General features: G+C 36.5%; 1 long non-coding RNA gene across 1 annotated transcript; it reads right to left on the bottom strand.

The window, feature by feature from the left end:
* Window positions 1–10,453: 10,453 nt before the first annotated feature.
* LOC121295665 lies at window positions 10,454–12,186 on the bottom strand. The gene is made up of 3 exons (XR_005946960.1): window positions 11,881–12,186; window positions 11,290–11,448; window positions 10,454–10,977 (listed from the first exon to the last, which is right to left on the bottom strand). It is a non-coding gene; the product is annotated as an uncharacterized LOC121295665 (long non-coding RNA).

Raw genomic sequence — 12,186 nt, 5'->3', positions numbered from 1 at the left:
ATACATTCTGTAAAATAAACACATTCAGACATGTTTACAAACACAGAAGTACACATGCTGTATGGTCTATGAATATAGCAACATCAAAATATGAAATAGACGTATACAAATAGTCTTGTTTCCGTTTCCAAACACCCTCTATATATATATCCGTTCGCACCCTATTGCACCCAGAGTGATCAGCCGCGACTGCATGCGATTGATTGCATGCAATCACGCAATCGGATTGAACCGAATTTGTATAGTTTATCGTAGCCTTACGTTTTCTTTACAAAAGAGCTGAGCAGCTTGGATTAGATGAAGTTCCTAAATGGTTCCACAAATGGATTTTGCCCATTATTCACTCATAGACATGTACATGTAAGTAAGCAGTGGCAGTTGCATTTTCAATTTAAATGCACTTTCTGAACACACCACAGTTTCCATTAAGTAATTTAAAGGACTAAGTGTCTTGGAAGGTTACTAGCTAATGTTCAGTAGTAGCACTAATGCCATAAAGGTCAGCGTACCCAAAGCAGCTAAAACTAGATACATCACTTTAAATATTACATTTGATCAGAGATACTGATTTCAACACCACCGGAACAGTTATAAATATTTAATGGAGAATGTCCTACAATGAATCATCAATATGAAAACACACTTGTTTTTGATCACAACCTGTTTATAACTCAGTGAAAGGAACCTCCAACCTCCAACCTCCAACATTAACTCTCCACATCACCCTCTAGCCAACACCATTAATACCCTATTTATACCCTGTGACTGGTGACTAATTAATCATCACTTGTTCAATTTATGGCTCCAGCCGCATTCCTAGGTGTTTCTGCAGGGAGGAATTTAACCCCTTCCCTGCCAACCCAACATTTCCCACACTCACACACCTGTGCATCGGCAGAGCTTTCACCCTGCCACACAACATTTTGTAAATTTCACATTTTTCTATATGAACTATGTGCACAATATGTTAAACATGGTATTTTTTCATATTCATTATACATCAAATATCAGAAATCAACCAATCACGGTGAAGTATTTGCCAAAATTAAAGCCTGCAGTGTTGGATTCTGTATGGGCAATTTCAGCTGTATAGCTGCTTGTGTTGTCCTAATGAAAAACGACTACATTTGTTATCTCTCGCTTTGCTATCACTTGGGATATCACATCAAAGAGAACAATCAGAAAATGCAATTATATAGACTATGGCTTGAAACTAATAAGTTATTGCCAAATTATATGACAGGTGGTATCTCTGTGCTTTAATTAATTTCTAATCATGTTATCTTGTGATACAAGACACAATTGCTCAATCAGAAACTGTTCACTGGCGGGGCTGAAGCAGAGTGGCTGATTCAGAGGACACAAAATGAAGTAGATTATTTAAAAATGGGACCTTAAAAATAGAAAAACAAAAGCACATTATTGCAGACAAACATATCCCTATGCTATTGTGTGTGTGAGGAGCACTCCAGACATTGGGAAGGAAATTAAATGCATGTCTCTTGCCCCAGTAAATACAATCCATGTACCTATGAGCATTTGTAAAGCTAACACTGTCAAGTTAATATGTAGATCAGAAAATGCAAATACCGTATTTAAACTCCACAGTCAACCCAAGCAAATTGCTCTTTGACCCTTCCATCACCATAGCAATCACCACCACAACTAATGATAACAGAGGAGCTTGTAATTGTTATATAACATTTAGGTGTAACACTTGCTTTCTTAATGTCCAATTAGAGCATGCATAGTAGGTCACTAAAATAAAGGAATACACCAAACAGAAAGCCATTGGAAAACCTGTTGCCTAATCCTCAACCTCTATGCTATTTTTACACAGACATCTTGCTTTTTGAATCTTTACTTATGCAATTAACAGATACATATTTTGATGGAATTTGCAGTAGTACTGTTTTGAAAATGAGATCAGGTGTCTTTATTATATACAATATCTAATTGCTGTGGTCCTGGGGGAGGGGTAGCCCATATAGAAGTACGTGACTTTTACTGATCAGTCACACTGGACCCTGTAATTTTGGGCACTAGTTTCTGGCATGGTCTGTAGAGGAATCCCTGACATGCAGGAGAAGTGTGTTGGACTTGCATGATTGTGGTGGGGGCACTTTCTTTGAGGTTTGCTTTGTTTAAATTGGTTGTGTGAGCACACATGTGGCGAGTGTTTAGGATGGAACACCATTGGTGGCTGGACGATGATGTAGTTTATTAAGGGATAAAGATCGAGCAAGATAAATTATGATTATGTGAGTATTAGGAACTGTAATGGTGCCAGTTGTGAAGATGTCCAACAGTCATGATAAAAGGACTGGTTTAGCTATTATTATTATTATTATTATTATTATTATTATTATTATTATTATTATTATTATTTCTTAGCAGACGACCTTACCCAGGGTGACTTACAGTTGTATACAAAATTATATATATATATATATATATATATATATATATATATATATATATATATATATATATATATATATATATATATATATATCAAGAATTACAGTACAATTAAGAGCAGGATATGAAATACAATTTGATTTGATATCAGGGTAGTTCAAGAGCAGATAACAGTGTTGATAGTTGTATCAGGGTTAGATCGAGTGCAAGTGAAATACAAAAGCTCATATCATCACTTTTGGGGAATTGTCATCAGTAAGTATGTTTAAATGACGGAATTGTGTTTCTGTTCCAAATACAGCATATTCTGAATAGGAATCCTAGTACATTTCATACACAGTGGTTTTCCAAGGAAAAAATCTGTATTTTTTTTTATTAAAGAACTGTGGCAGGCTAGTCAAAGTGAGGAGACTCAGAGACGGAAAGTGCAGCAAATGAAATACTTTTAATTAAATAATAATTACCAAACAAAACAAAAGGGCACAATGGCCAAATAAAGACACAAAACAATCTTAACAACTATCAAAAACACTGCTTGCTCACTCTCACTCTCCCAAACAGATCCTCTCATTCTCACAAACACTCACTCACCAACTAACGCTCCCAATCACTCCCTTTTATACAGGTGCTGCAGCACCTTTCACACATTCCTCACACAAACTCATTCACTCACATCCACTCTAAACACCACAAAACACACAAAGACAGGCTGCACCCTTTCACAAGAACATATACCGTACTTAAAATGTAATGGACTATACTGTTTTATTACAGAATATTTCTGTATGCATCACTTGTGGGACCTTATATAGTTTCTATGAGGGACTGTTAAATTTGTTTTTTATAACTTATAACTTGGATTATATTCACTCTTTGTTGTCCGTATGTGTTCTCAGTGTTGTATGCGTGCTGTGAGAGTTTGGTGGCTGTTTGTATGTGTGTGTGTGTGTGTGATAGTCACTGTGACTGAGTGTGCGAGTCTGAGTAGTGAGCAGAGCTCAGTAGCCTTTTATCTCTTCTTTGTGTTGCTGTCTCCAGATATCAACATTGCTTTAAAGGGCCAGGTCTTCCAAGAGGTTCTGGTCAGATTGTAAGGCTGGGGATTGCTGCCTTAAGAAGTGAATTTCCTTGAACAATGTGCCTTGGCTTATTTATTGACCTGGTGAGGGGGGTGAGCAGCAGGTCACACAAAGCTGTGTCCATAGTAGAGGAGGGCAAAACAAACTATGAAAAACCTATGAGAATCATGTATTGTGCCTCAGTTTGCGATTAATGATTAAAGACAGTCCATAGGCCAAAGTATTTCATGAAGGCGATATCTGGGGCCTCCAGTCAAAACAAGGATAAGTAGGATCCAGCTGGCTTGCACAGAGTTATTTACGTAAGTGTATAGTTAGGGGTGGGTGATAATTTGTATGGATGCAGTTATAGTCATAGAGTTAGAATAGAATATACTTTTATATTTTATATATGAAAACTGACAATACTTTATTCTGAATATGTAATAGCCAAGTCTTAAAAAAAATAAAACTCACATTCACATTCGTGTCAAGTTCACTTCCTGTGTTACATGTAAAAGGACCCCACCTGAGACTAATGCTTCCATTCCATGCTGCACTTCTATGTGAGTGAAAATAATGGACCCTATGCATTAAACAGCCATTATAAGGGGTTTTCATGTGGTTATGTTGTCTAAATTACTGCTATGTAGAAAGTGAGTTAACTGTCTTGGTTTTACAGAATGTTTCTGTCAGATTCTATAATTTTTTCAAAGAAGACCATGACACATTCTCCCCCATGACCAGGACATAACATCTAACTTCCATTCCTCCAGCCATAGGGATAAAGCTTCTTTGTTATTGTAGAGCTGACAATTGTGTGTAGAAGAAACTCCTGACTTTCAGAACATTTGCGTTTGTTATGCTGTTATTATTTTAATGTATGATGTGCACAAATGTTATTTAACCTTTTATCACTAATTCCACCCGTTTTTTTTTTTTTTTAAGTGATATATATATATATATATATATATATATATATATATATATATATATATATATATATAAAAAATGTAGTGACTTTGGTATACAATTTATTTATATATAAATTAGTCTCTAGGCGCACTGTTTAAGAACATCCAAATGTTAATAACTAAGACATACCATAATAGTTTGTATTAACAAATTATTGTACACCAGATTAAGTTTTTTTTTTTAATTATTTATTTACATAGTCACAAAACTATATAGAATTGTATTCAATCATCACTCTGGTTACCAACGGTAGTGACAATACTGCCATCTCTACAATGATAATATTTATGATCAGTGGATTCTACCACCATGCATGAGCTTAGAGTTATAAATAACAATTGATACAGGATACGCAGGGTTACTTCAAACACATAGTATTTTTATTTTACCTTATTTGTAAAGTACCATATTGCATTCCTTAACAAAAAACTGTTATCTAACATGTAGGTTAATGATCATATAGTCGTGCACAGCAAAGTCTCTGGTACTTTTTTCTATGGGCAGATCCTTGACTTAACTTGAATTGAAGAATCTTTACCGATGTGTTATGAAAATATTTAAATGGTACACAACCGCTCTAATTTCAGTTCCTGGGCAGAGATGATGAAGCAATTTCTTTTCCTTGTTGTGTCAAGACAATAATAAGCTGTGTGGAAATCAAATATTTTTTTCTGCGTCTTCAAGCAGTGTTTCCAATTTAGCGAACTTCTCGCCAAATCTAACGATTTTAAGGGCTGACTTGGTAAGATTTTTTGGCTCTGTAAGTTTTGCAGAACAAGAAACAGTGATTTAAGATTTTAAACATCTTAAATCACTGTTAAATCACGACTACAGAAATGTGAAGTATAAAATGTAATTATGTACCGTTTTTGCTGCCCCCTTCAAATTGCCACCCTAGACGGCTGCCTGTTCTGCCTATATGGTTATGCTGGCCCTGGCCCTGGCCCCAAGTTATACAAAACTTCACCAGGCCTCTACTGTTTAACAGATTGAATTAACTATATTTCTATAAAATACATAAGCCCTTGTTTTGTTACTGGTTTGTTATAATTTCAATTACAAACCATTTTTGTTTGTATTTGTGAATTTCTGTGTGCGTTTCAAATTATTTAACCTTTTTGTTACACACACACACACACACACATATATATATATATATATATATATATATATATATATATATATATATATATATATATATATATATATATATATATATATATATATATATATATAATAGCTAAAGCATTAAAGTAATAGTTTAAAGTTATTTTCCTGGGAGTACCTGTAGATTTAAAAGAGAAAGCAATATAAGTAGTTTTCTTTATGCAGTTTAATAAAACAAATGAAAAAATGTTATACAGTAAAACAACAAAACATTGCTTCCAGTTTTGGATATGTTTGCATCACTTACACTTTTGTGTTGTGTTGGGTATCGCTTAGTGACACACTGGTTTCAACATAATTTTTATTTTAACCAGCCTGGAAACCATATATATACAGTGACTTCAAAATGTTCACTTTTTGTTGCCTTATAGCCTGGAATAAAAATGCATTAAAGTATTTTTTTTCATTTATTTACACATCCTACCCCACAACTTCCAAGTGAAAAAAATATTCTAGAAATTTGTAGAAAATTAATTAAAAATAAAAACTGAAATAGTTTGGCTGGATAAGTGTCCACCCCCCTTGTAATAGAAATCCTAAATTAGCTCAGGTGTAACCAATCGCCTTCAAAATCACACACCAAGTTAAGTGGCCTCCAAACTGTTAAATTGTAGTGATTCACATGATTTCAGGGTAAATTCAGCAGTTCCTGTAGGTTCCTCTGCTAGGTAGTGCATTTCAAAGCAAAGACTCAACCATGAGCACCAAAGTGCTTTCAAAAGAACTCCGGGACAAAGTTGTTGAAAGGCACAGATCAGGGGATGGGTATGAAAAAATATCAAAGGCCTTGAATATCCCTTGGAGCATGGTCAAGACAATTATTAGGAAGTGGAAGGTGTATGGCACCACCAAGACCCTGCCTCGATTAGGCCATCCCTCCAAACTGGATGACCAAGCAAGAAGGAGACTGATCAGAGAGGCTACCAAGAGGCCAATGGCAACTTTGCAAGAGCTACAGGCTTTTATGGCCAAGACTGGTCAAAGTGTGCATGTGACAACAATATCCCAAGCACTCCAAATCTGACCTGTATGGTAGGGTGGCAAGAAGGAAACCATTACTCAAGAAAGCCCGCCTTGAATCCCATATGAACTATACAAAAAAAAAACACTCAGGACATTCTGTAGCTATGTGGCAAAAAGTTTTGTGGTCTGACGGAACTTTATGGCCTAAATGCAAAGCGTTATGTTTGGCGTAAACCCAACACAGCGCATCACCCAAAGAACACCATCCCTACTGTGAAGCATGGTGGTGGCAGCATCATTTTATGGAGATGTTTCTCATCGGCAGGGACTGGGGCACTTGTCAGGATAGGAGGGAAAATGAATGGAGCAAAGTACATCAAAATACATCAACGCTCCCCAAGGAACTTGACAGAGCTTGAACAGTTTTGTAAAGAAGAATGGTCAAATATTGCCAAATCTAGGTGTGCAAAGTTGGTAGTGACCTATCCCAACAGACTCACAGCTGTAATTACTGCCAAAGGTGACTTCATCAAGTATTAACTCAGGGGGTGGAGACTTATCCAATTATGATCTTTCAGATTTGTATTTTTAATATATAATTGTTTTTCTCAATAAAAACTTTTTTCCCCTTACCAGTGTGGAGTATGGTGTGTAAAAAAAATCCTCATTTAAAATGTATGAAACGCTGAGGCACTGACACAACAAAATGTGAAAAAAGTTCAAGGGGGTGTAGACTTTCTATAGGCACTGTAGAAAGGCCATGTGTATATGTGTGTGTGTGTATATATATATATATATATATATATATATATATATATATATATATATATATATATATATATATATATAAGGGTTTGAATTGTTTTAATTGTTTAATGATTTAGTTAATCCCCTGCACCTGGTGGTAATTATAAATTAGAGCCAGGTGCAGGGTATTTAAGAGAGGCAGCCAGCCTGATCGGGGCTGCTGAGCGACGAGCCTGACTGCGTGCGTGTCCAGTCGTATTGAAGAGTGTTGAGAGAAACCTGTTTGTGTTTGTCAGGTAAACGGCTTAGCCATCCTGAGTATTAGTTAGGTTCCCAGTGATGTTTAGTTAGAGCTCCAAAAGAGAGCTAGGTGTTTTATTTCTGTTTGTTTAATTTCATTTTTGTTTATTAAAAATAGTGCGTAAGCGCTTCAAAATCCATTTCTGTGTCCTGGGTCTGGTTTTAAAGGGGCAACGAACTGTGAGTGCGGAGGATCTTTTACTATATATATATATATATATATATATATATATATATATATATATATATAGTGGTTGTGAACCCTGCTGCTAGTGGCACTTGGTACCCATCTATGCAATGCAATTAATAGCACTGTAGCACATCTAAGGGATTTAACATTTTTATTTCATTGAGAAGTTGACTATTGTTGTGTTTTTTTACAGAATACAGTTGATTTGTTACCTGCTTTCTTCAATGGTGCAAGCAGATTTGCTGGTCTCCTGGTCTGGAGACCGGGGCCTCTTTTCAGCTTCCCCTGTCCCTGAGGAGGCTATGTTGAAGGGGTGGCCACGAAGGCCCCAGACTTTGCCGAGCCATTCCAGGTCATAGGAGCTTTTACACAGCTGTGCCAGGATGAAGCTGTGAGGGCACTGCTCATAGGTAGTCTGAGGAACAGTAAGACATTAACTGCATCTATCCCCTCAGTGTCTCTCAAGAGTATCACATGGGCCTGTTATGAAATAAGGAGCCAGTAAGGGTAATGTCAATAAGCTTTTTGATTTTTTTGCTTGGAGGGTGAGGGATAATGGCATTGAATATATTAAGCATGGTGCCAACAAACCCTAAGAGCTTCCCCTCGTATCTCTGTGAGCACATACCGGTCCTGGCCTAAACACCCTGGCGACTGCAATTCTGTCTGTGAATTTTGCCAAGTTGTGTGGTGGTTTTGTGCTGTGAGCTCCTCTGTCTACTCATTTGACTCCCAACCTGGGTGAAAGGCAGGATAGGCTTGCGAATTAGCTTGCTGCACAACTTAGCCCCAGTAATGTGACACCCTGTTGAGCTCGCCAGTTATATCACCACTGCTAAGAATAACATTTACATTGGTAGCCATGACTATTGCATCACTTTGTAATACATACTCATATTGGTCTTTATGTTGACAAGCTAAATATGCTTTAATTATTACAAAGATACCAAGTAGGGCAGTAATAACGTAGACTGTAATTTGGGTTTGCTATCATGAACTGTGTAGAGAGAATATGTTAGACAGTGATCAAGGCACCTTACTACCTCAGTAGTCCAGTAAGCAAAGCAGTGCATGACATTTAATACAAATTAAGGAGATATTCCATCCTTAATATTAGGAACACATTACTGGGTTTGACTCAATCATCATAAGAATAGCTGTGTACCTTGAACTTTTCAGAGTCCTCCTTAGCTGCAAAGTTGTAGAGAAGACACAACTTTAAATCATCAAAATTTGCGAAGATGGAGACATATTGCCAAAGATATCTACACAGAAGGAACAGTATGTCATGAATTCTCAACTCCAACTTAAAATAAGCATATATATATATATATATATACTTTCATATTGTTACATTTTTTTCTTCATGGAAAGAAACAAAATCAATTTTATTTATGAATACAGAACATCCTAAACCAATTACTGAACCAAGTTATTTTTTTTTTAAATTCAGTGTAGTTTTTCACATACAATTACGTGGTGAATGCAAGGCACAAGTAAATGTATTTAATATGAGTAGCATTAAATCTCCTACACTTTCAGAATCCCTCTATACAATATCAGAACTGTCTTAAAGGCAGAGTGCAGTCACATACACGTTCCACTCATTTGCTTCCTTAGGGCTGGAGTATCTCTGCACATGCATGTTGAGGTGATCTCCAATTTTAAGTATGTGTTTGTTGAAGGAATCCAGTTCTTCTTCCTTGGATGAAAAGTCTTGCTCATCCAACAGTTTCAGTTCTGCCTTTACAGGCTTCATGTACTTCCTACACTGGAAATCAATATACATATAGCATGACCAATACCACACCCCTAACTACTTTTACTAGAAAGAAAGTAACTACTTGTACACATGCAGAAAAAAAGAAAAACAGCACACCACCATTTTCCTTGTAATTTATAATACAACGTGAATAATATGACAAGTGGAATCACTATGCCATTATCCAGCAATTAAATGACACAGTACAGTTTGGACAGACAAATGTCACAAAGACTCACATTCACAGGTCAGAAAAACCTAAAATAATTACTGAATTTGATGTCAGATGAAATTAAAGCAGCAGAACAGACTTTTTTTTTTTTTTTAATAAAATCCACAGTACTTGGAGACAACTAATATACACATTGCTGTGCAAAAATCATAGACATGTTGCATTTTTCTACTCTGATGCATTATGAGCATCAACAATTTACTCAAAGCCTCTACTAGTGTTTTCTATTATTATAACAACCTTGACTTGCATAAAGAAGGAAAAATATTGAGTGAAATAGCTCGCATCACTTGATTTTCAAGGTGTGGTATCTGAAGCATAATCAACAAGTACAGGGAAACGTCATCTGTAATTGACATACCCAGGACTGGAAGACCCAAAAAGTTGCCTAACAGGGATGAGCAATACTTGAAGATCATATGCGTAAGGAATAGAAAGATGACAAGGGTTGAATTGACAACAGAACTGGCAGAAGGCACAGATGTTGTTGTCCATCCAACAACAGGCCAAAGCACCTTTGACCATTGTTCCATAGTCCAGTTGCTGTGTTTTTGTGCATATTTTAGCCTTTTAGCCTTGTTCCCCTTTCTTAACAGAGGTACGGTATTCTTACTGAAACACATCCTTTAAGTCCTGATTTCAAGAGTTACCTTTGTACTGTTGATTTGATTGACAACGACACCTGTGCCTTCAGCCAGTTCTGCTGTAAATTAATTGCTATTATATATTTATATAAGTTGTTGTTCAAAAGAGCCAGCTTCCTAGGTTATATATTATACATCACTTGAAAAAGAAAAACTGATGTGTGCCAAATCTGTATTTTGGACTGTATTGTTGATCCTGTAGATCTTTTGTAAATAGGATAGATTCCAATATCAGACAAAGCTTCGATATCAGACTCCCTGAATGTTTTTGCACAAGTTATGGTAAACTAATGGCTGATTCATACTATGCACAACTTTTACTCACCTTTCACAACTTTAGTATGAACCAGCCCTTATTGGTGAACTTACTGAAACAAACATACCAGATCGTAAACACTCTTTTTTGGTTTATTTTTGAAGGCAACAGCTTGTTTCTCTTGACCCTCCACCTCGAATGCCTCTTCTGGAACTGGGTCATCAAGAGATGTCTGTTTAGAATTGTCTGATAACTCTTGTTCCTGAAAAAATAAAAATTTTCAAGAACATGTCAATTTACTTGCACAAAAAGAGGGAATTCTCCTTTAGTTCTGATTAGATTTCTAAATAATTTGCTCATAATTACTGATACTCACAGTAGAGAAATTCCTCCTGTTATTTATCATTTCACTTTCCTTTTTTCAGTTACCCTTGTATTCATTGCAATCCAAATACAGATTCTCTAAGCAGAATAAAACAACCCAACCACACTCTCAGCACTGCTTTTTGTTGATTTCTGAACATTGGTTATGATTTGAACACGATACTGTTCTAGAATCCATTATAACACTTACTTTATGACATCACAGGGCAGTATTTTTAGAATTTTTATGCCATATTCAGAAACAACATCAGTATAATTAATCCTACAGGACTGTTTCATGGGAGGTCTAGTGGTTAACGTCTTGGGAGAAGGTTCCCCGGTTCAAATCCCAACCTGCTTGTGCGCCATCCTGTGGATTAAATGTTAAATCAATGTCCTATTGTAAGTGACTCAGCATATGTTGTACAGTTCACAGCCTAGTTTTGTGGTGGTCCGTTATGAAAGGCACTGTATAAAAATAAAGATTTTAGTTCTGCAACGATTATTTAAATAATTCAATCAATAGCGAATTTTATTATCCATTCATGTATACCCCCCTAAATTCCCCGTCGCAATGGCAGAGCTCGCTGTAGTGCGGCGGCGGATAACACGAAGCTGCAGCACAGACAGCACAGCAGCACAAAAGTTTTTGTCAAGTATGAAAAAACGAAGCCCCGGCTTTCTTGTACAGCGGTATCGGCGATATGCTTCAGTGCTAGAGGTTCGGGGTTCGAGCCCACCACCGCCTGTGAGGAAACCCCTGCGTACGGGAACCGAGGTCGTTACAATATTGCATACGTACATTTAACATTGAAGAATTCGAGCCCCAAAGTTTGTTAAACCAGTAATGGTTTTCTCTCGAAAGCTCGCAGTGGATCTGTAATTTCACTGGCTGGTGGTGGATATAAAGCGGTCAACACGTAATTTTCCTGTGCCTAAAAAAGGACAATGAAATAGTTAAACACATTTTACCAGAAAGGAACTTGATTGGCCCAAGAAATATTTTAAACACACACACACACAAACGGGTCTGTTGAAACTGTATTGCCTTATGCTTTCTCGTGCGCTAATATACCCTTTTCTCTCAACCAAAAGTAACGGTGACAAA

This window comes from Polyodon spathula, chromosome 1 (genome assembly GCF_017654505.1).
Source record: "Polyodon spathula isolate WHYD16114869_AA chromosome 1, ASM1765450v1, whole genome shotgun sequence".
NCBI classification, from domain to species: Eukaryota; Metazoa; Chordata; class Actinopteri; order Acipenseriformes; family Polyodontidae; genus Polyodon; species Polyodon spathula.
Note: the sequence above shows the minus strand (reverse complement) of the source record. Positions and strands in the feature narration are given on the sequence as shown.